Raw genomic sequence first — 23,637 nt, 5'->3', positions numbered from 1 at the left:
TTAAATGGTCCAAAAATCAGCTAATTTTGTCCTATTTAGTAAATTACCTCCTGAGGCCGTAATGTTACAGATTACAATTGCTAAAAAAAGTTACGCCTTATCAAAGAGGAATAAACTGCATTCTTATAGGTTTATATATAGGTGTTTTTTGTTTGTTTTGTTTTCATAATTCAGGCTGGCATAATGCTGTGTTAAAATAATGCCAGAAAGGGAGTGAATCTTTTACATTCTTGTTAGGTCAGATGGTAACGTAGCAGAATGTCATGGCTGCATCTCCCATACACCACAGTAGCAATTTAGAGTCTATGTTGTCTTAGAGATCAGACATATGATCAAATTACTCTGGTTAACTGTTACCATGCATCAGCTGAGTCTCAATAACTGCCTGTGCAAATGCTCTTAGCCCATGGCACAGTCATAGTAATTTGGCTTATGTTAGTCCCTTTTCACTCTGGGCTAACGTATGCCACATTATCTCGTATTTGTAGTGGACTTTTACCACAGCTCTGTTGATGTACAGTAACGTTCCGTGTTGAGGCTATTTGATTATGTCTGAGCCTTGAATTTGTCTATGAAATCACTGGTTTCCAGATTGAAGGTGTCTTGGGGGAGGATGGCAGGAAAGCATTGGTTTTGAACAGAAGTCCTATACATCCATTCTTTACATGGTCAACAGGCTGCCTTTCAAGTTGTTTGCTTTATGGCAAGAAGCCACATTGCCAGCTCGGCAGAGAAACCAACTTGGCTTCAGGCATCTTAAAGCTATCAGCTGCTGGGAAGCCAATGACTGCATTTCAAAACTAGAAATCGTTTACATAGGGAAAAGGCTTAGGTTGGGTTTAGAATTACATTTCTTGCAAACCACAGGAGTCAGCTGTTATGTACACCACTGTCTTAAAGGTTGTTTCTGCTGCTGGTGAATATGGCTGTGGTAGTAAACCTAACAATGCTAGAGGTGGTACTGGAACTTGACTGTTCATTTTGGAAAGTCTCAGTGGTCTCTGACAGGGGTTTTCCCTGGGCCATCTGGTAGTCTTCAAACTGTTTCCAGGCAGGGTTCAGGAATTAGCAGATATTGGGTGGGTTAAATCTGACTAGCCCATTTCAGGAGAGTGTCAATTTGTGCCAGTTTGTCTCATTTTCAAAATGGCCCTAATATCCTTTGTTTTATTAATATTGATGTAGCCTAACTTACAAAAACAAATCAAGAGTTAGTAAGGTGATGAGTAGCTAGTCAGGAGCAAGTTATTTTAAAGTCTGGTGAAGGTAAGATGGAGAAGTTGCCAGTAAGTGATGATGAGGTAAGCAAGAGAGTGCAATGAGAAGAATGGAGAGAAGGAGGGCTGAATGGATACATTATAAGGATGCAATCAAGCTGAAAAAGTAGAAATATAGTGGAGCAAAAATAAAGAAAATAAGTATTACTGCAGCTGAGACTGAAAGGGAAGACATTAAGAGTCTAAGCTACAAAATAAACTAGTAGTTGCTGTTGACCAAGAAAAGGAAAATAAAATTGGAGAAATAGGTTTGTATCCAGGGATTTTTTTAATTATAAGAAATGAGCCAAGGCACTCTGTGGTCTTTGGATGGATATTCAGATCCGTACATCTATCTGCATGGATGTATATACGAAGAAACGTTTCAGACTGAAACATCTAAAGCTTGTGACTTTTGGGGGTAGTAGCAACTAGGATCTTCAAGAATTTAAAGGAAGTCATTTTTTTTCATGGTAGAACAGGGGAGAAGGCAGGAACAGAAGCAGCCTTGCAACTGTCTTATGTCACTGTGTGTTGCCTGTGTGTATCATTTCCCCACATGTGCAATATGATGGTTGCTATTAGGGTTCAGAGGGGCGACATAGTTTTAATTATGTTTGTTTTGGGATCAAATTTGTCAACTATCCCAGTAAGCCTAGCACTCAGGACAAATCTGAACAAAAAGCAAGCATTCAGCAAGACTCAATCTCTAGATCTACTCAGTCCTGAAACACAGAGAAGATCCTCAGCCTAAACATTACCTTTCTTGTTATAAAACACCTAAAGAGCTCCATGTCAGCAGACCAGATGCATCTTCACTTGTCAGCGAAGACGCATCCTTGTACCAGATTATTTAGCCCTATAAAACATGTGAGGTGATTTTTGAAACAAATCCCTTCAGCCCTGGAACCAATGAAACTTGTTTTCCTGTGAATCTGTTTTCTGACTGCTGTATTTTGGTTTTTAAAGAGGTCCTGTATCTGAGAGAAGCTTTTTAAAGGTTCAGTTACTTATGAAGTCATTATCCGCTGCAGGTTTTCCCATCTGAGAAGGTGCAAATCTCTCTCCCCCATAGTGTTTAAGGGTTTCCCTCACCTGGGCCTGGATCCCTATGAACCATTAAGAATTGCAGTGTCTCAAGTCTCACCACTCTATCATGGAGCCAGTGAGGTCAGAAGGTAGACAGAAGACGCAGACAAGGACAGGAGTTACTTTGCAGCCCAACCAGTAACTTATTAATTGTGATGACAGTTCTTTGGATATAAGAATTCCCATGCTAGACTAGTCCAGAGTCCAGAACTGAACCTAACCTAGTATGTTACATCTGCTTACCAATATCTTTTACTAGTACACCAACATATACTCAAAGACTGAAGTCTTGTCATCAGGAAATTAATGTGCAAAGCCACCAGTGATATTCTTTTCTTGAAAAAGTTCTTTTTTTATCTCATAGTCTCATATCCTTCGTGATATCCAGAAATGGTTTTGAATTCTTCTTATTTTTGTTCTGCTGTTGTTTTTTTTTTGAAGAAAGCATGTCTCTTAAAAAGAAGACAGTTTCCCCAATGATGCTATGCCACTGTCATATAGTGACATTATAATAATTTTTGTGTCATTGTTTTCTTTGTCTCTTTGATGCTTCTGGAATGCCAAATCTCTTTCAGGAAATAATTGCACCACAGCAACAATCACCACTTCTCCCTTTCAGAAGTTACTTTCATTAACTTACGCTCATTGCTCTTTAAACTCATCACTCTTTAAACATGGAGATCTCAGTAGTTCAAATGATTCCTTCTCCTTCAACGTACTTTAACCTGCATTCATTGAATTTCACCTTCTACCATGCTGTCCTATCACCTCACTTCCTTTAACCTCACCGAAGCTCACTGTAAAATTCTTCAACATTGATCAGCCGTTGTAGCACACCTAAGCATGGTCCACTCAGTGTTCATACAGATTTTCATGTCATTAGCTTACAAAACAATATCAATGGCAACATGCAGCTTCAGATTATTCTGGTATTGACTACTTTTTTTTTCACTGATAGAAAATGGAATAGTTTCTGCTTTGTGATGGTCACTTTTTCAATCCACTGTACTTCTCCATGCATTTTCTAAAAATTTTCTACAAGGAACTTGCAAAAAAACTTTTAAAAAATGAAAATGAATTGACACAATTTTTTAAAAATATTGTATTTTTCTGATGCACTCTAGGAACACTTGAAGAGAAGAGTGATAGGTTATCCATTACCAAATCATCCTGCTTTGACTCAACCATATCATAGGTAGCTGAGTGTTTTATACATTAGCATTTAAATCAGTGAATGTCCTTGGCATATTACTTCAAGATATGACTAACTTTAAACACAGAAGTTGTACCCTTGAAGCCAACATCCAATTTGCATGCTTGAAGTCAGACGTATGTTGAACCAGGATCACCAAACTGCAGGTCCTAGGCAGTGAATGTTTTCTCTTTTTTTTTCTTTTTTAAAATAAAAGATTGAATCTTTTTGCAGCAGCTGCCCCAGATAATTCTTAAACCTTATTTGTGACAGCCAGAGACACTAGGGGTCTCCAGGGTTGGAGCCAGAACTGAAGTTTGCTTCTGCCACAGCAACTGACAGCTGCTCCAGAACGGGATGGGAAAAGGAAGGGAGATACACTGAAGGGGGCTGTGGTCCCTGGCCTTGTGACTGCTGGGGGCTCCCTGCTGCTTCTGCCTCTCCCTGAAAGGTGTAACCAGCAAGCTTGCTCTCCTGAAGCACCAGCAGACCCAGCAGGCAGTAACACCACTCTGTAACCCTGATAGTCTACTGTCCTGGGTTATTGCCCATTGTTGCTTGTGCCTTGAGCCAGCCTGCTTCTCAGCTCTTCAGCACAAATATCAGAAGGATCTCAACTTCCTAGCACTTTGCTAAATAATTTTTAACTTTTGTTCATTTCTGCTTTCTCTGGTTCAACCCTCTCATTTTCCAGCCCTCTAATTTTCTTTCGACATTTTGTTTTGCTACTTTCATCTCCCATGACTATTTTTCCTGGTGTAGTTAGTGCTGTATAGCCTCACAGAACTAGGTCTAAGATATTATCTTTCCAACAACCTCACTCCTTCTTCAGTTCTTCCTTCCTTTTTTCTTCTATCTCTCTCTCTCCTCCCCAAATCTTTCTCATCTGTATCTTTTGTAGTGGTTTTATGTTCTCTGGCAACCTGGCTCTTGCTTTTGGGCAAAGGCTATTTGCTGTCTTCAGATCTGACATGTTGTGCTTTCAAAGGTCAGATGCATCTTGAAATGTACTGTAGACTTTTGACACCATAAAATCAAAAATTTGAAAGAAAGTAGTGGTCTCATTAATATCACTAGATAAAAGGAGATACTAAAATATACTTGAAGACATATTATAAAAGGCATGAACATTTAAGGCCCCACTCCCCAGTATTCGAGACTGAAAGACTGAGTCTGCAGAATGTGGAATGTACATCCTTTAATTTATTTTTACTGAATTTGTGCTGCAATTCTTACCTAGGATTTAACTGCAGTGATACAAATCTAATATTGACACTTTAAAAATTAGTCAATGACCATTTTTCACACTTGTTTTAGAAAACAATCAAAACATTTTTCACTCCTGCTCTTAAGAATTTTTGGATCTGTAAATAACAACATTTATTTTTATCTTCTATCAACTATTAGAAGCCTTCAAACTGGGACACATATTGTGCACTGACTACAAGAAATAGTGAAGCACAGAAATGTCAAATGAACCTACCATTTCAAATGTCCTTGTGCAAGAATCTTTCTCATGGTCATGGCCACTAGGCGTGAGTCTGAATAGTAAAAGACAAAGGGTGAAATCTTGTTAATTTCAGTGGGGTCAGGGTTTCAACCAATTTGCTTCTTCCTACAAACATAACCTTGCCAGTATTTTAATATGTTGCTTTAAAGATATTCAAGGCTGATGCAACTTGTTCTTCCAGTATTTTTCCCAGATGTTTGTGTGTCTAACAATATCCCTAAAAAGGTTCTGTTAGCTCTGAGTCTGATTTTTTGAAAGTGGCATCTAATTTTAGAAAACCATTAGATAACTTAGAGTGAAAGACTCTCCAAGTAAATGGTACTTTATAAATCTTTCTGTCTAGATGGATGATTTAAATACAAGTTTCTGATTTTAGTTTTCTTGCCTAAAAGTTGAGACTACCAACTTTATAAACAATTAAATATAAACTATCTAATTGGAATATATTGAAATTTTTCATATAGGAAATGTAATAAACTGTTTATTTGTGTAGTGCTGCTTACTGAAGGTGCATAGCATGTGAGCAAATACTGTAGCTTTTATCTAGATTACCTGAGTCTCAAATTCCGTGCACTGAGGACTGGGAAGCAAGGCAAGAGCTAAAGATAGATTTTTTTAAAAAATTTGCATTTATTTGAGTTATGGATGAATAAAATATAGGGCACATAAAATTGACTACTTTCTAGGTTAGTAGATTGCACAGTCTGGACTTTCACAGCTACAGTATTTTCTCATGCATGTGTTACACCAAGAATACTAAAACCACCTAGATTTAAAAGACAGAGTTCACTGAACATATAAGTAGTGATGAACTACTCGGAGACATATGAATTACATCTTCTAAAGAAATCTCTTGGAACCAAGTGAAAAGATTTTCATTCACTACTCATATTGATTTAAATCAGAGGAAACTTCTTTGGGTGAAACCTCAGCTATATAAATGCCCACAGTACAGTTCAGGAGAGGGAGGTGGCAAGGTTGTTTGACAGAGCATGTAAACTCCTGGCTACAGTCATAAAACTACCCCTATTGACTTCTGTCTTCAAGAAACTTAATAAAGACACAAGTACCCAGGTTGCAGAGGTGTCTTGAATTCTTTCACTTTTGAAATACTATCTAGTAGGGTCTGCAAAGACAAAAGCTAAAATTTGGATTCCTTCATTAAAACAGCCAAAAGCACAACCAGATAAAGTCCATTTGAGTATAACTACATCACTACATTAAAAAAGTACAGAGACCAATTCAGACATTGCTATCTTGATTCCCTGTTGTGCTGATTTTCCAATTATTTCTTCTTTTCAGCCATATTTTCCACAGTCTATGCACTCTCAGAAAACCAAATCATGCCAAACCCTACGGCAGGCCACGTGTGTGGTCACTTTCATGGTATAACACCCAACAGCCTTGTTGGCTCCAGTGCAGCCCTCTCTGATATCAGACTCTTTGAACTGAAATAAAGAGAAGCTTTAAGGTTATGAAGACATTGTATGGATCCTAGAGGAGAGCCAGGGTCAAGAGCTATTACTTCACAGACCCCCACCTCCTCTAGATAAGATTAGTCTGAAACAATGTGAAAGCCCATCGGTTGGTGCTGCACAGACTACTGCTTACAGTTCCTAGGTGAAGATATTTTTCTGCCAGTCCTCAGATTCTAAAATAAAATGAATAATGCTTTGATGGTCTGGAAAGTTAATCCAAATCATGTGAAAGCAATATATTCTCATTCTTTTAATGTTATTATAATACAGTTCCACTTAGTGTAAAATGCAAGTCAACTATCCCCCTATGCTGCTATGATGTCAACTGGAACATGGAGGCGAATGACACTTAGACAGTAAAAAAGATGCCCAGGGTTGTCATTACTTTAAGACAATTGCTAAACACACAGCACTGAGAGAAACAGAAGCATTCAAAAGCTGGTCAGTGTCCCAGCTGAATGTGACTCTCTTGGAACCATTGTCCTATACTTAACTTTCCTTTACTATTTTTAGTGGAGGGTCTGACACCCATGACGTTTGCTTATATGAACAATCAAGTTAATTAATGCTAACTAATAAGCACTTTTTAATGTGGAATGTTTCCAATAACCATCACTAATAACCTTCTCTTCAGTACAGGAGTATAGTTCCTCCTGTGTTATTTACGCTTAGGGTTAGATTTCATCTCACATAACTTTCGCTGTCAAGTTTAAGCCACTCACTACAGACAATCTTTGTAGTCACTGGAGACAGTCAGGCATCTCCAAAGGGTGATTCCTTCCATTTCTCTTCAATACCTGTCTTTGGATGGGATGAATCCACCTCTGGAGGTGCCTATCTGTCTTCATTGTCTAGAAAGGGAGCCAAGCTGACTTTAACTTATAGGCATCTAACAGAGACTTCTGACTTACAGACAGTGAAACTGAAATGAATCCCATCATCTTCAGGGTACTGTACCTTAAGTAGTTCTCTGCTTGGTGTAAAGAGGATTGAAGGAAGATTTCTGTAAGTGTAAGCATGGTTTTGTTGCTGTTGGTAGGAATGCTTTGCTTTCTTCTCTTGTCTTCCTGAGATGTTGACAGCTCTGATGTTAATAATGGAGCCCCAGTCGGGCTTCAGTGATTTGCAGAAAAAAGGAAAGTTATGTAATTTTTTTAGGTAATAACTGCAGTCTAGGAAGAATTGGCCTAAAACTGTCTGAAGCTGAGAGAATCTTCCATGTGAAATAGTTTAATTTCAGGATAACATATCCATTAATTTTTTTTAATCTAACCTATATAATTTGCTGTATTAAGTATCTGCATTTGTTGCTAATATTCTTAATTAGGTCAATTTGAAAATTTCAACATGTCATTTTCAAGTGTGAATTTAGGGAAAGAAAGTTTTGCCATCTATTACATTCATACTTCAGTTGTAAAAAGCACCCCTCATATCCTTCTGCGATGATAAAATAACATTTAATGAATCAGACAAAGAATTTCTGACATTGATAAATAGAATAGTGCATGATCTATCATTTGATGCTTTCACAGGACTTATCCATGGCCTGGGTACATCCTTGCCTTTCTTCCTAACCTGCAAAAATCTGTGTATATGTAAAAAAAAAAGTTTCATTTGAGAAATTGCTTCAAACAGATATATGAAAACTAGTCTTGAAAGGAGAGACACTTTATGATGTTCCCAGGACTTGTGATTTAATCATGCATTTTGGAGCCATCAGTATTTTTAATGCCTAATCTTAAAAAATCCTGTTTTTACCTGATAATCACTGTTTTTATTAAGGATGAGGAAAAAAAAAAAGACATTCTTAATGGTCTGGACTGCAGAGAAAAGTTCAAAAACACGAACTCTAAAAGCTCAAATCAAGAGGGTCACAAGTGAAAAGAAGAACACTTTATAATTTTTGGAGACCTGACTTGAATTTTTTGACTAAAGTACAGATTTCCCATAGGATTTTCTTTTCAGGATCACAATTCTTGATGTAGCTGAAGAGAGATGCAGAATGGTGTGATCAAATTCATGCTTGCTCAGTGGGTCAGACTAAACATTAAAATGCTGGTACACCATGACGTCCTCTAGATCCAGATTTTTTCCAAGACAGTGATCTTATTGGACGGCTAAACACGAACAGGAATTCATGGTGCTTTATAACGGCATGAGTCTTTTTAAAGGGTTTGCTCTGTTTTGGAAGAAGGTCTTTGAATCAGAATTTGCAGAGAACTGAGAGAGTTCTCCGTCTCTGAACTGGGCTGCTGCAGAGGAGTAAATTTCATCCTAAAAGAAGACAATCAAATCAAAAAGTCTTCCTGAAAGACAGAAAATCATAAGGCTCTTCACAGTGCCTAAATTTAGATACTTAAATGAAGTGCCTGAGGTAGGAGGTTAATCTCACAAGGCTTCCTCTCCAATCAATAGAAAGGAAAAGGCAGCCCTGTAAAACACCTTAGTGAAGTTTCTGCTTTGAGCTGGCTATGGAGAGAACCTGGTCTCTGAATAAGGTATCTCTCAGTGTCAGTTGGGTCCCGCTTTCTGGAATCATAATGCAGATCTGAAGTTGAATCCTGATGTAAGTTACGTACATTTTGTAAGGGTCACTGTCATGGGACATGTGATTGCAAAGGACCAGGCAAAGGAATTGTGTCCCAAGACCTGTCTGGTACCTTCATGTAGGATTTTGGAGCAGCTAACTGACTCTGAGCAACCCTTCAGGGACTGCAAGTTGGAAACCTGAGTTGCTCCAACAACACAGGTGCCCCTTATTTACAGCCACAAGCAACTACACTCTCAGGAAGTTCAGGAAGCTCAGCTGTTCATCATAATTTTGAGAATGAACATAAAAACTGGTCAAGTCTTTCAGGAAAAGATCAATTTGCATTTATACTGCACTGCAATGTAAATATATATTCGTCTTGTTGGCTCAGCTTTGGCACTTGTAGTACTGTCTAAACTTAGTAATGTCCTTTCTAAATTAGATTGTTGTTACTTTGTTACTGCATTGGGGATCAGACCCTGCATTCTGCAAAATTTAAATGTTTTAGCCAACAGATATTAGTTTAGAAACACCTGAATATATCCAGTGACTGCTGTTTTTAGGTTAAGTAGTCCAAAATCTGTGCTTGATTTGGAATAGAAGATTCAGGATTAACATGCTGTTTCTGCAAATCCATAATAAGAGCAGCTTCGTACCAAACAGCAGATTAGTTAGCAAGCTATTGTGCGTATAGCACGACCTCAAACAGGTGCACCTCCAAAGTATTCTGCTTAGTGAAATAGGATACATTCTGTGATGTGTCTGACTTGCCTGTTTTCCAGTTCTGCCTAAAATGTCCTTAGATCTACATTTCTGTCTTTCCTTCTCCCTCTCTCTTTCTCCCTTTCACTCTTTCTTTTACCCCTCCCCTCCCCTCCCCTCCCCTCCCCTCTCCTCCCCTCCCCTCCCCTCCCCTCCCCTCCCCTCCCCTCCCCTCCCCTCCCCTCTCCTCCCCTCTCCTCTCCTCTCCTCTCCTCTCCTCTCCTCATTCTTTCTCTTTCTCTCCCCTTCCGTCCCTCCTAGCATAAAAATTTGCTTGACCATTTACTTTGGAAGCAGATCAGTTAAGCACAATACATCATTCTTACTTTAGAATGAGATGAAGGAATTCAGGTGAGCAAACAGATATTTTGTGCGCTTTGAGATGCTGTAGCGTGCCCAAGATGTCTGGGTTAGCTGATCTAGCACAGGTGATCCATTCCCTCCAGGAGGAGGGGAACGATGTCCAAACTGGCACAAGCCCACTCAAATCTCCTTCAAGTTGTCTCTACCTGGAAATGTTCCAGTGCAGCTACTCTGCATTATAACAACCCATAACCCTATACCTTATTCTGGAATAATTTTTGTGTAAGCTATCATCCTAAATTGCCTGCCAGAGACAGCTTGGCTAACAACCTAATAAAGGCTTGCCTCAAGATGTTATTTAGAATCATTAACAATAGAGAGGAGAGGCTAATGGGCATCTATGCAGGGACATGCAACACTTTTGGGAACAAAAAATGTTGGCAATGCTTCTTGGGAATAAAACTTTGGACTGTCTATGGGCAAATTGCATTGGTTTAACTAAGAATGGGACTTAAAATCAATTTAGCTAAAACAATGAAGTAAGTTATATCAGCTCTTTAAAATCAATGTAAGCCCGTAATGTAAGCTTGGTTTAACTTATATTGAGTTAAAAGTAAACCAAAATAAGCTGCTTGTAACCCAACCTTAAATTGTCTACATAGAGGTCTGCATAGAGATTGTATTGAATTAATGAAACCGATTTTAAATCAATTTAAGTCAAAACTGTGCTAGATCTGTCTACAGACAGAAGTTTAATTGGAAAATGATTGATTAGACATGGATAATACAGCCAGTGGTAGGACATACGAGAGGGAGAGAAATCAGGATCTGGACATAATAAAAATACTGAATGCATATGTCCAAGCAGCATGTTCAGATTCATAAATAATAGGAAGAATATTTAGATTGTAGCCACTTCCCTACATAATGTAAGGTCCGTGCATGTTAATATGCATTACTAGATAGGCAGGCAGATGGCACAAGTATGGCAAAAGGATGGAAGCTGAAAGCGGATGCAAGGGGAAAGAAGTCTAAACTAGAGTAAAGGGCTTGTAACTTTGATAACAAAAAAACAAGAATGCCCCCTGTAATACTACTATGGAAATGACAAATACGGTAGAACTGATCTTGTAACCCTATATTTTTTAACTCTTCACTTCTCAAAGGTTTTACATGCTAGCATTCAGAAAGGGAAAAAGAATGCAAAGAGCTTTTTCTGGTAATGTTTAAGATTGCCCTTTCTTCAGACATGAACTGTTTTCTATTTATAGCGCCTCAAAAATATTGAAGATTTTTTCAGCACAATATAAAAATTAGTCATGAAAAATATAAATGCTCTTTTGACTTGAGAAGGGAATTACTTCATAATATACACTATCTGTGCTTGAGAAGAGAACAACTTCACTACTCATGAGTTATTTGTTTTCCCCTCTTCATTAAGCATTCCTTGTCTGTATTTCTATCTATTTAGCGCATGTTCTTCCTACTCCCTTGTCAATGCCCTTAGATGCAAGGGGTATATTTGAGACACAGTGCACAAAGAACTTTCATTTTAATAGACAGCAAATTAGAGGCACAGCACAGGCATGTGTATGTGGTGTACCAGCCTATTAACCTCTAATGTGGATTCATCCTCCTTGGATAATCTTTTGCCCACATCCCACTACTATTTTCTAACATTTGCAAACCAATTAATTTATCTCTTGGAGGGAGCGCTTTGCAGAATTTACTGGTGATGATATACGTAAAAGAGGATATGTTAAAATGAAACTTGAAGTATTGTCATATTGTCATTGTTGACAGGAAGCTGAGTGATGTGAATTATATGCAGTATATACAGAAATGTGGTTGCCCTATAAATTTTTCTGTGTCTCTAAACAAAGACAAAAATAGGTGTAACTAGCCTGATACTGTTTAGTTATGTAACAGATTGAGGGTTTGGGGTTTAGTCACTGAAAATGTGATAAACAACATTGTGCATTAATGCAGAAAACAGATTGAGCTTTTTAATGGTACATCAAATAAGACTTTATTAGCATCTATTAGGTTCAACCCAAAGCCCGGGAAATAGCATTAATGAGCATCATATATCAGTCTGTCTGTTATTAGATAACATTATCCCTTAAAACTAGCAAGTCATATAGTACTCTACACTTTTTACCTTTATCTTTAGAATTAGCTGCTGACATCCTCTCCTGTTACACTGGCCTTACTATTAGTAATAGTGAACCAATTTATAAACCCATTAGTGACACTTTTTCCCAAAGATAAAAACAGTCAAAATTATCTGGCAGCAATTAATCTTAATGGCTGTATGCAGTAAACAGCAATGGGCTAATTCCAGCTCTGTCAGCCCCATCAAACAATCCCACATTAGGCAGCTTTTCACTGATCCATTAAGCATATTCAGAACAACAACAAATTCAATGCTGAAGGCATATGCACTAAACATTACAACAGTGATCTTCTGAAGCCATCATTATCTCTTAAATAGTACTTCCCCCATGTATTATCATTATGCTGTACATTAGAAATACTTTGATTAAACTCCCTTAATTCATAACAGCCAGCTGCAGACCATTTATGCAGTTAATCTCAACACAACAGCTATTGAGGAAATATAACAAATGAAGGCTGTAAACTGGAAGTCATTTCTACGAAAGATAGTGGTTTCCTAGCCCTTATAGTGCAAAGTGCAGAGCAAGATTGTACACTAGGATGACAGTAATGCAGACTGAAACCACTAATGGCCTTCCACACGTCCTGCAACACGTGCAGCAGGAGCTGCAGCTGTAAAGGTGTGTGCAAAAGCAACCTGACAAACAGGGAACAGGAGTGGCAAAACCATCCAGGAGCGCCATGTCCACAGGACTAAAATATCAGTCAAGACCTGGCTCATAATCTGCAGCCGCTCCATGGCTTTGCTGGTTTCATTTGGAACTCACAGTAATTAGTCTCTATGAAAGAATAGTACTGATTTCTTCCTCTATGAAGCTTGAGCTAGTAGCAATGACACTTTGAAAGACTGCAGACTTTTGAGTTTCCTTTCCTACAAGTAATAGCCGTTTCGAGAATTTTTACTAGACTGTTTTCTCTTGAAGTTATAATGGATATGGTGTGGCAAGCAAATTTACATAAAGCTTTCCATGGTGATGTAAACAAAACAATATTATCAGGACGGGAAGGAAAACATTACCTAATTTATATTTCCACTCTGACCTGAAATTCACATGAGGTATCCTCATTTAATAACATGAAAATGTTAAACAGATAAAAGTCGATGGTATTTTTTAAGTTTTCACCAAATGTATTCTATTAAAAACACCTTTTTAAAATTCACTCAGAAGGAGTTGTGCTGCATGTTAGGGAAAAAAACAGGAGCTAAGTTTGTGTTACTAATCTAGCTTGTACTTTTTCTTAATCTAAAAAATACCCAAGAAATCTGTGGGATTTGGGTACAAAAAACACTTTCACAAATTCTTTACTTGTCAAGTGTAAAGAAACCATAAAAATATTAGTGAATAAGGGCTATGTGTTTTACAGTTCTTCACCATATATAAATAGTTTATTTGATTTTAAAGATATAAACCACAGACATAGTGTCTACCTTGCAATGAAATGATCAAATAAATAAACTTCAATTTGGCATGAGCCTAGCTGTCAGTTCTGATCTTAGTTCCATTTCATAAGTCCAGTTTACTTGAAGGTGGAATGCAGGACCTCTGCAGCACCTTCAGGACCTGCACTGAGGAGCAACTGGCAACAACACCCTTTAGAGGATCAGAAGAATCAACTTCCTGATACTTTATTTAAAATTGAGGTGAAAAGTCTCACTAAAACTTTGGTTTTGTTCTTCTTTCACTTTCTAAAGCTAATGAACTTCTGGAATCTGTGAGGCTGCTTCTCTGCACCACTTTTCCTGTGAGCAACCTGCACAACCAGGTGCCGCATGCACCTAAACACAGCGACACAAAATGCGCTGGCTTGATTGTAAGCAGAGGGATTCAACATGGTCACTTTTCACATAGACATTTATGTAGCTTTCACTCTGTGCGGGGAGGAAGGCCTGCACACCACCTTTGAAGCTGCTCCTAAGCAGCGAGGCTAAATTTTGTAAAGATACATTCCACCCTAGCCATAAACCTAAGCATAGCAGACTTAGAGACTATCATAGCACTCTCTCTTTCAGAGGAAGAAGAATGGACTTGTGTTTCAGATGCAGATTTCAAAATGGCACTCTTCATATCTTTACAGCGCTTTGCCATATGATCTTAGCTAAGTCTATTTATGCCTATGTGCATTGGTTTCACTTCTCAATAATGTTTATAAGATGACTTTGCCACATGGCAGAGCTGTTGCCAAACATAGCTGTAGTATGTATGGTGCTTCTGAGGTCTTTGATGAAGAAGCTGAATGGAAAAAAATTGCTACATCACTTATGCTTAGGTATTCTGCTTCTTGGCTGTCAAGGCTGGCTCCGATTATCAGTGTTATGTGGGACCTTTAGGCATAAAGAAATCTGCCCTATACCACAGAGCTATCATGTGTTCTTGGAAAAATAGCATTCCCTTCCAGCAGGTCTGACCAACTTCTGAGATGATGGGAATGAGCAGAGATCACTGTGGCCATCAGAAGGCAGGTACTGAGCATGCAGGAATTACATTGCTACCTCCAGCCTTGACTACCACAAAAGTGAACAACTTGCTATTTAACAAGCAACAGTAGATCGGTTTCAGGAAATAATTTCTCCACGTCAATCTCATTTATGCTTTTCTAAAGCAAACTAGATGCCAGTCTTCAGAAGTACACGAGGTGAACTTAGTCTTTAGCTCATTTCTGGTGATCTGGTGATCTGGTAACCTATAATAAGAAAAGCTTCTGGAAACCAAAGCTTGTTCCCTAAGCCAGTAGAAAGAGGAGTTTGGGTAGTTAAAATCTTTTCTTACACAGAAGCATTTCTATATACAACAAAATTAGACAGCAAGGAACATTAAACACCCTGTGAAAACTCAACACCCCAACAGAGTCTGAGAACTCAAGAGCAAGGCCTCCTCTGACCAAAGATTCCAAAGTCTGAAAATTTTCACTTAGATGCCTAAACTGAACAGAGTTCCCAGTGTCCCAGATGTAACTTAGGAGTTTCAAATATATGAGCTATTAATTTGGGAAAAAGTATTTTTTCCCAGACTTGAAGAGGAACTGACTCACCACCCTCTCCAGCAGGTAGGAAGATCTGCGATATGATATGACAGTTTTAAGTTACAAAGTATCTCTGAATGTATCATATATATGTAATCTTCTTTGTCCAGCTTCACATTCCTCTTCCTTTCCCAGCAATATTTGTTTTCTTAAAAACAGTGGAAAATGCCATAAACAACACATTTTCAGCAATTTATTTTAATTTTCAAGACATGATTTACTTGGATTTAAGCAAGTGATTTAAGCAAATCCAAGTAGGTAAGTGTTAACCTTAGAACAAAGCATCTCTGTATGTCCTTCTCTCCCAGTAAACCGAGCAAGAGAATTTGTGTCCTCACAGTAGACCTGATTGTAGGAAGTACTGAGTAATGGATGCTCAGCATATAACAAGGTGTATAGATAAGAATGACAAATTATTCCCAGTTGCTATTTGCTTACCCCTGCACAAAAATTTCACTTAGTTGTGATTTTACCAGGCAATGCTCTTTTTTTTGGCTCAGGCTTCTTATGACTGACTGCAGAAGAATATGTGCCTATGTATATACCCTTCAAATGCAATCACAGGGGGGATACTCTGCTTACTTTCCAAGGACCATTTACTAATCCTGGATTTAGCTAACCAAGCAGTGTAGCAGGGAGTTTATAAAGATTCACATAATTCTGCCTAGCACGTGATCCAGGCACAGAGCTCTTACTGTAGCAGGAGGAATTTGGGACTAAAGGGAAACTATATATCTACCAAGTCGCTTGTAGGAAATGGATTATTTTAACTACAGATGAATTTTCTAAATGGATTTAATTTTAAAGTATAGGCATTGTTGCTTCTTTGTTTGACAGTGCGTGAGCAGCCAGATGTGAAACTAGTTGTATAATGCATCATAGGTTTTGATAAAGAGAATATAATATGGATGAGAATCACAAAACTGTTCTTATTATGACATAAGTTTTTCTTTTATTGCCATATTTCAAAGCGGTTAAGCTTGATTTTCAAAACAAGAACACTGTTGCCTTTGGTATAAGCTAACTTCAGGTCATCCAACAGTGGTAAGAAACTTTGAAAATATTCTATAGATTTTACTTATAAAATTCCCAAGACATGACTTTTACTACCCAATTTGGGACTGCAGTGCAATATGCATAAAAGTGGAGTAGACTGTTCATTGAATTATTGCTATTAATGGCATTAATAAGTAACAGAAGAACATGACTTATGAGTTAAAGGAGTGTATCTTTACTAAGAGAGAACAGAAGAGAAGACTACTCCATAGGTTTTATTCATTCAATTATTTATTTAAGTTTCTGCACAAAAATTTCTATTGTAAGTGAAGCTCTGTCAGAGAATCTGGAACTGTCCAGTTTTATGATGGATTTTTTCCTATTTCTTCAATACATTTGGAAGAATGTCCACTTAAAAGAAGTTTGCTTTTTTCTTCAGTGGTACTATTAATGTGTGCAGACTTTAACTGAGTCCAAGTCTACGTTCTGTTTGCTGACAATGGTAAGAAATCAAATGTAATGAGTGGTCAGATAGAGCACAAAAGTAACTCTAGAAGTCATACAAAGCATACTGTTATAGCAAGCAGTGCTAAGGAGTGTAGGGTTTCCACCTCTAAGGGACAGAATATAAGCAATAACATGGAGAAATGGTTTTCAACTTTTTGAAGTTGCAGAGAGTCTAAAAATATCTTTAGTGGAGAGGAATACTCATGTAATATATTTAAGGTTACAGACTATAAACCAGCTTTTTCAGGGACCACTGACAGGAAGTCCAAGGATTCCCAAGGGTTCACAGACTATAAACAAGAAATCACTGAAATGAATAATACCAAATTATCTTCCCTATTTAGCTTTGTTTTTTAAGTTTGCCATGTTCTCTTGAATCTGTTGTGTTAATTATCTGGACTTTATATTACTATAGTTCTTGCATATCTAGAAATAATAATTAAAAAAACCCAGGAGAAGTATTTTTTTTGAATTTCATTGTATCTCTTCTAAGAAAAGTTGTATTTCATGAAGGAATGAAAAGGAACAGGACAATGATCCCATTCATATACAATGTGTCAGTAATTTATATCTAATTTATCAATGACCATGCAGCTGCAGTCACTGCAGTTTTGTTTTTTTTTTTAAAAAAAAGCTCGTATAATGCTTACATAGTCTCTGAAAGCATAGCATCTTAATAAAGGAAGAGGAAGCCACTGGAGTAATTAGAAAGGTATATTGTAGTGCACATAATGGCAGAAGGATGTTTGTATTATAGTCCAACACATCATTAAGGATACAATTGTTATTTAATGTGGCACAATCATCTTTCTACTCTTCATGAAATCCACTTAAGTAATTACTTTTCTTAGCTCATTGGCTCTATGAACTGACAGTTTAGCAAAGTGCTAGGTCTAAAGAAACAGCAAATCTCCATTTTTATAATACCTTACCTCTTTTTAAGCTTGACTGCTCCTGCTTACCTGGAAAGGCCATTTTCTCATTTGAAAAACTGGCAAGGAGAGTGGGGAATGGAAAACTGGAGGGGGGGGTTGGGCAGAGAAGGGAAAGAAGTAGTAAAAGCTTACAGAGCTGTGTTTAAAAATGAAAACATTAAATGAAAAGCCCCACTCCCTTTTCCTGTACAATGTATCCCTTTTCCCCAGCCTTATTTTTGGAACACACATATATATAAATATAAACCAAATTAACTAATCTGTTTGTACGATGTTTAGTCATTTCTATCTCTGTTAGCAGCAAAACACTAGCTCAGTAGTACAGCACCTTGAGTTGCTTCTAACCTGGTTTTAGGAGGAATAGTTTTACAAAGCACAATTTTCAAGGTCTGAGAGAGTAACATCTTAAGAAAGTTAGTTGGGAACTTTAAATAAACTTTTATTTTATTTTCTAATCTTATTGCACTTACTACCACAATAATATACGGGAGAAGACAAACATCACATCTATACTCAAAGCTAATTTTTTTTTTTTTAGACAGTCATGCATATTTTAATACAAAGTTCAAGACCCGTCAGCAGAGCAAGCCAGCACTGAGCAGACACAGCACTGAAGTGCAACATTTAAATTGCCCAACAGCATGGGTTACTTTTTTTCCTTTTTAAACTTTAAGCTCTCTTTCAAGAGATGTTGTAGTCTTCGTGTTTACTAGCACTACAAGAAGGTAAGTCTGAAATACCTTTATCTTATTTGGTAGATCTATGTTTGATGCTTTTTGTTCGAGTAGAAGTGTCAGCTGTATTTTACTTTATTATATAAAAAAGTTTCAGAATTTAATTAAGGGTCAAGTACCCACAGCAGATAAATGCAACAGCTAAAGCATATTTCTGATCTCTCTGAAGACTGCAATCATGAAAATTATTATCATTGAGTAAAACTGGTCTCAATGATGGTGACTGGGAGATGGAATCTGTGTTAGTCAGCCATAATTTACATAATAATGGGTTCCGAGTTTTCATCAGCACCTTTTGTTTGTACAGTGCTTACTGCTACAGTAAATTGTCAAAATGTCATTCCTATCCAATCAGCCAGAAAATATCAACAGTAAACAAGGCACAAGAAGAAATTCTCTGATTAAAAGTATGGCAGAGGAAACAGTAAAACGGGACACTGTAATAGTCATAGCAGTCTTATTCACATATTTTCAACAACACTGCTGAACAACTTATGAAACTTATTATTATTTTTTAATGAGGCAATGCCACAGAGGGACTGATGTCATTAAAAGAATCTCAGCAAACAGTTAGATAACTGGTTTGTTTACACTTGTGTTTGTCATTACCTGTTTGTTTCCTCTTCCATGTGGAGATCTATTTCACTTCTCCAGGCAGAACAGACTCAAATAAAAAGTCACTTTCACTACGGGTTGGGTAGCCAAAGACCTACAAGAACAGTACCCAAAAGCAACTTAATCAAGGAAATAACTGAGTCCTAACTTAAAATGATGGCCCAATTAAATCTCTCCTCTCTCTAACAAACACACAAAGCCTGATAGTATTTAAACTGAAATGAATTCAGTGTAACTTTCAGCCACCCTCTAAAATTCACAGAAGTGCAATGAGAGGAGGAGCATGAATTAGTCACAGTGTGGGCTTTATGGCCGTCATACTTATGTAGTATATTAAAATTAAAATTTTCACATTGTGTTTGAAATAAAAATGAATAAAATGGCATCCAGCCAAAGAGAACCAGAAGCCTCCCTTGTGAGAAGCTGAAACATTTGGCTCTTACAGTACTTAATTTATTTTTGTGAAATGACAGGTTATATAAATGTGTCTTTAAAACAGAGAGGCAAAACCTTAAAAAAATCTTTCTTTTTATTGTGCTTGATAAAGGTTGACACTGTCATAGGTTGTATCTGAACAGAACAAAAAACAATAAACAACTCTCAAAGAGGACTTCCAGAACTATGCTCCTAAAAATCTTCAAAAAGGACATGATCACATCGTTCAGTCACTGCTGAAAAGACTTGCAGCACCTTCTTTTGGAAATGAATAGGCGTTTTAAAATCTATTGAAACGAAGTGTTGACATAAGGAAATATTTTGTAGGGCTTTCAGGTTTATTTACCATTCACTTTATTTTACTTGGCTACTTTTACTTTTTTTCCACTTCTTCTCTTTGAAAATCTTGCATTGTCCAAGCCCTTTAGATTAAGCAGCTTGCCTGAATGAAAGCACTGTGATGATGTGGCGGTGCATCAATAAACAGGGTGCCTCTCAAAGCAGGACAAAATACTGAGAAATAGGGCTGATCAGCGATAATTACTCTGACACTTCATGCAGTACAGGGAATTAACTCCTAGGACTTTGGGCCAAATGGAGAACTAGTAGTTGATGTTCCACATTGTGAATGCCTCAGTGTCTGAACTCATTACAAGTTTAAAAAGGGATGGGAATTCACTACATACGGGGCTTTTTTCTCTCCTTTATTTTTTTTCTCAGTCAGGAATGTTAAGCAAAGTACAGAAAATAGAATTAATTCAGGATGCTGAGCAGGCTGCATTTCTATTTTTTGCTAAGGTCTTTGCATTCTTTTTCCATTAAAACACAAATAATTAAATAAAGGAATGCCTGTAGCAACCATATTTATTGGAATGCACCCATCATATTGAGGAAGACACCCATATGCCAAGTTAAGGAAGTGAAATTGCTCTAAGGCAGACCTGCAGAAATGAAGGTACACAAAATACATAGCAGAAGGGGAAATACAGCTAAAAAGGCAACTAGTTAGCAGCTGCCACTATGACCTTTAACTGCATCCATGGTAACTGGGCTAAAGATGGAGTTCCATTTTATTATTCTCACACCCACAACGTTAAGCCTATGAATCCCATTGCAATTTAATGGCTGAAATCAGAAGGCAGATCTGTGTTCATTGGACCAGTGCCGACATCCTCTTAGCTAATGAGTGCAATAAACATTTTCATGCCAGGAAACCAATGCAAGTGGAAATATTATGCCATGCAGAAATCTATCCCCCAAACACAAAGAAATGGTCAGTAAAGTAAGTCCTTTATGATCATTTGCATATACTGTAATTTTTCAGGTTTTAGGCCATGCATCTTTGAAGCACGAGGATATTTAACTCCTATATTCTTTAATACTGTGGCATGCAACAGCATTTACTTATTAAGAATCGTGAGAAGAATTATGTATTGCAGAGTTAATGAAGATAACTACCTCCAATTATTTTTCTAAAGGAATGTTACATTTTTAAATAGTATTTTTATTTTCATGCACCTCGGGTGTATTTCATCCACTCGCAGGCTATGTACAGTACCACCACCTGAGCAAAAGACAGTGAACCAGCAAACTGTGTGAACAAGAGGGATTTTTTCTAACTTTCGTTGCTATTGTAATTTGACTCATACAGTTTTTCTTAAGAATCAGTGACAACAGTGTCATATCTTTGTCATGTGAGCTGAAAGCAAGTGCAGGATGTGTGTTTGAATTCTTAAGAACTTCCATCACTAAAGTTCTGTGGTAGCCTGTAGAATTGACAATGAGAGTATAGAGTGGAGCTAACAATTGATTTGTAAGCCTTTACCTGGAAAAAAACCAGCACGGCTGAGGAGTTGCTGTAATTATTTTAAAAATTGTAAATATAGTGATTCAGCCATATTGTGTCATTCAGTCATGTATCTGTCTTTCTCCGCCACCCCCCCGAAGAACGAACATCATTCTAATAGCACAACAGACCAGGGTGAAGAAGAAAACTCTGAATGCATAAATGTGCAGCTGGAAAATGAAGGTCACCAAAATCTCCTTGAACTCTTAGATAAACCCACAGTATTTGCTGCAATGTGGCGCAGTCAAAGACATAAAACTACATTAGTACATTCATAAAGAGCATTATGTGAAATATCCCTGCCTCTCATAGTCAACTTCCTCCTCCATCTCAAAATATCCAGAATTTTATTTTTGTTAAAATGTTAGCCTGGCATAAGGAGAGAGGGCTTAATGACTTCCCCTGACAAGAACTACATGTATTTTTTTTTCTTATGGAATACTGCCAAATATCCTTTGTAATAAAAAGCTTGAACTATTTTGCTAACAGAAGTCGCTTGTTCTAGTAACTGTAAAGGTCAGACAGAAAATAATTTTGGTGTTTCTTATCTTTTAAAATAATGTGACTTTTTATCATTAAAGTAACATTTTTGGACAACAAAGAAAAGAGAAAACAGAAGATATGCTACCCCAGACCACCAGGTAGAAGGTAGACTATTTATTATAAGACATTAGGTTAAAAAAGCTGTTAACCAATTATACCAAAGACTGGAAATGTCACAAAAGCCAATGAAATCTCCCTGGTAACATCCAGAAATAATATGCTTTGGATCATACTGTATATTAAATGACAACTGTCAATTTAAAAAAGAAGTCCTCCAAAATCTTTGATTTATGACAATTTAGAAGTTGAAACACATTGTTCTTACCATTTAATATCTTTGAGATAAAAAGCTTTTGACATGTTAACTAATGTGAAGGAATAAGTGCTCCTCTCATCTCCCTAACACAGTACCGGACTGCACTGAGAAGCTTAATGTCATAAGAACTAAGGTGGCATATAACTGTTTCATTTAGCTAAGAAGCATATGCATTTATGACTATTACATTACATAACAATAGGGGAACATGAGATTTTGCATCTTAAACATTGTCCTTTGATACATGCAGTATTTCTTCCAGTTAAAATGGACACTTGAGTAGCCACTGATTGTCAATATTATCTAATCCACTTTTCTGCTGTAGTATAGAGGAAGCTGCTAGTCTCTGAATGCACAGACAACTCAAGATAAAAGATCTGTTGAATTGCATGTTAGTTGTCTTTTTCTTGTTTGTTTTTTTTTGTTTTTTTTTTCTTTTTTTCTTCACTGCAAGGTAGTAATTCACAATATCTACCTTGAGCTATCTGGCCTGGGTGGCTCCCAGGTAGCTGAGGAAATCTCCACCCACTATTGCTGGGTGATGATGTCAGATTCCTCACTTCAACTGGGCTCCCAGATTGATCGGCTATGGAGGATGCTTGCTCCTACCCCATAAATGTGTCTCAGCAATTAAGGCAGTGGCTCAACTCCGTGTACCTAATTTTTAAGGACAACCCAAGGTTGTCTCCTATTAGGTTTCTCTAGGTAAGGACTTCTCTTGCCACTAAAACAATGGAGCGTAGCAGTGATTTTTAGACAAAAGACTGACCCTGGGTAAACAAGGTATTAGAGAGTCTGTGCCATAGACAATCAAATAATACAAGGCTGGTTCAGCAGAAACTTTCAGAGTCTGGATTTTGAGTTGTCTAAGTTAAGCTTCTGTAAAAGGAGATAAGATACCTAAACAAAGAGTAAATTTCTAGGTATTTTTGGTGCCCTAAATGAGTTGTAAGCCTGTATCCTAATTGAGTGGATGGGGTCATGAGGCCCAGAAAACCTCATGTTGAAGATTTACATGGCTCAGTTATTGGCAGAATCTGTTTAAAAGTGATGCAGAGACAAATCTGCCCCCCCAAAAGAAAAGCCCTGAGCAGTGTCAACCTCACCAACTGTTGCCATTGGACTCTGAGGAAGAGATTAATTACTGAACTTCTTCTAAGTAACGGTATAGACACAGGCTACGAACACTTCTGTGTATTGCCTCAGATCAACTGTGGACTTTTTGAGTTACTTTTCTGAAAAGCAAACCACAAGTTAACCACTTGAATTGTGAAGCTTTATGAACTCATTCAGTAAATCTTTGTAATAATGCTGTGTTAGCTGAAATAGAATGAAATAGCAGATGACAGGATGGTGCCACTATGAAGAAGGCAATAAATATGATCTGCTAG

General features: G+C 37.4%; 1 long non-coding RNA gene across 1 annotated transcript in view; it reads right to left on the bottom strand.

Moving 5' to 3' along the window:
• The window catches only part of LOC138716798 (uncharacterized), a 160,586-nt gene that overhangs the window by 97,569 nt on the left and 39,380 nt on the right, over window positions 1-23,637 (bottom strand). The window lies entirely within an intron of this gene.

This window comes from Phaenicophaeus curvirostris, chromosome 1, assembly GCF_032191515.1.
Source record: "Phaenicophaeus curvirostris isolate KB17595 chromosome 1, BPBGC_Pcur_1.0, whole genome shotgun sequence".
NCBI lineage: Eukaryota > Metazoa > Chordata > Aves > Cuculiformes > Cuculidae > Phaenicophaeus > Phaenicophaeus curvirostris.
This window is presented reverse-complemented; position numbering and strand designations above follow the sequence as displayed.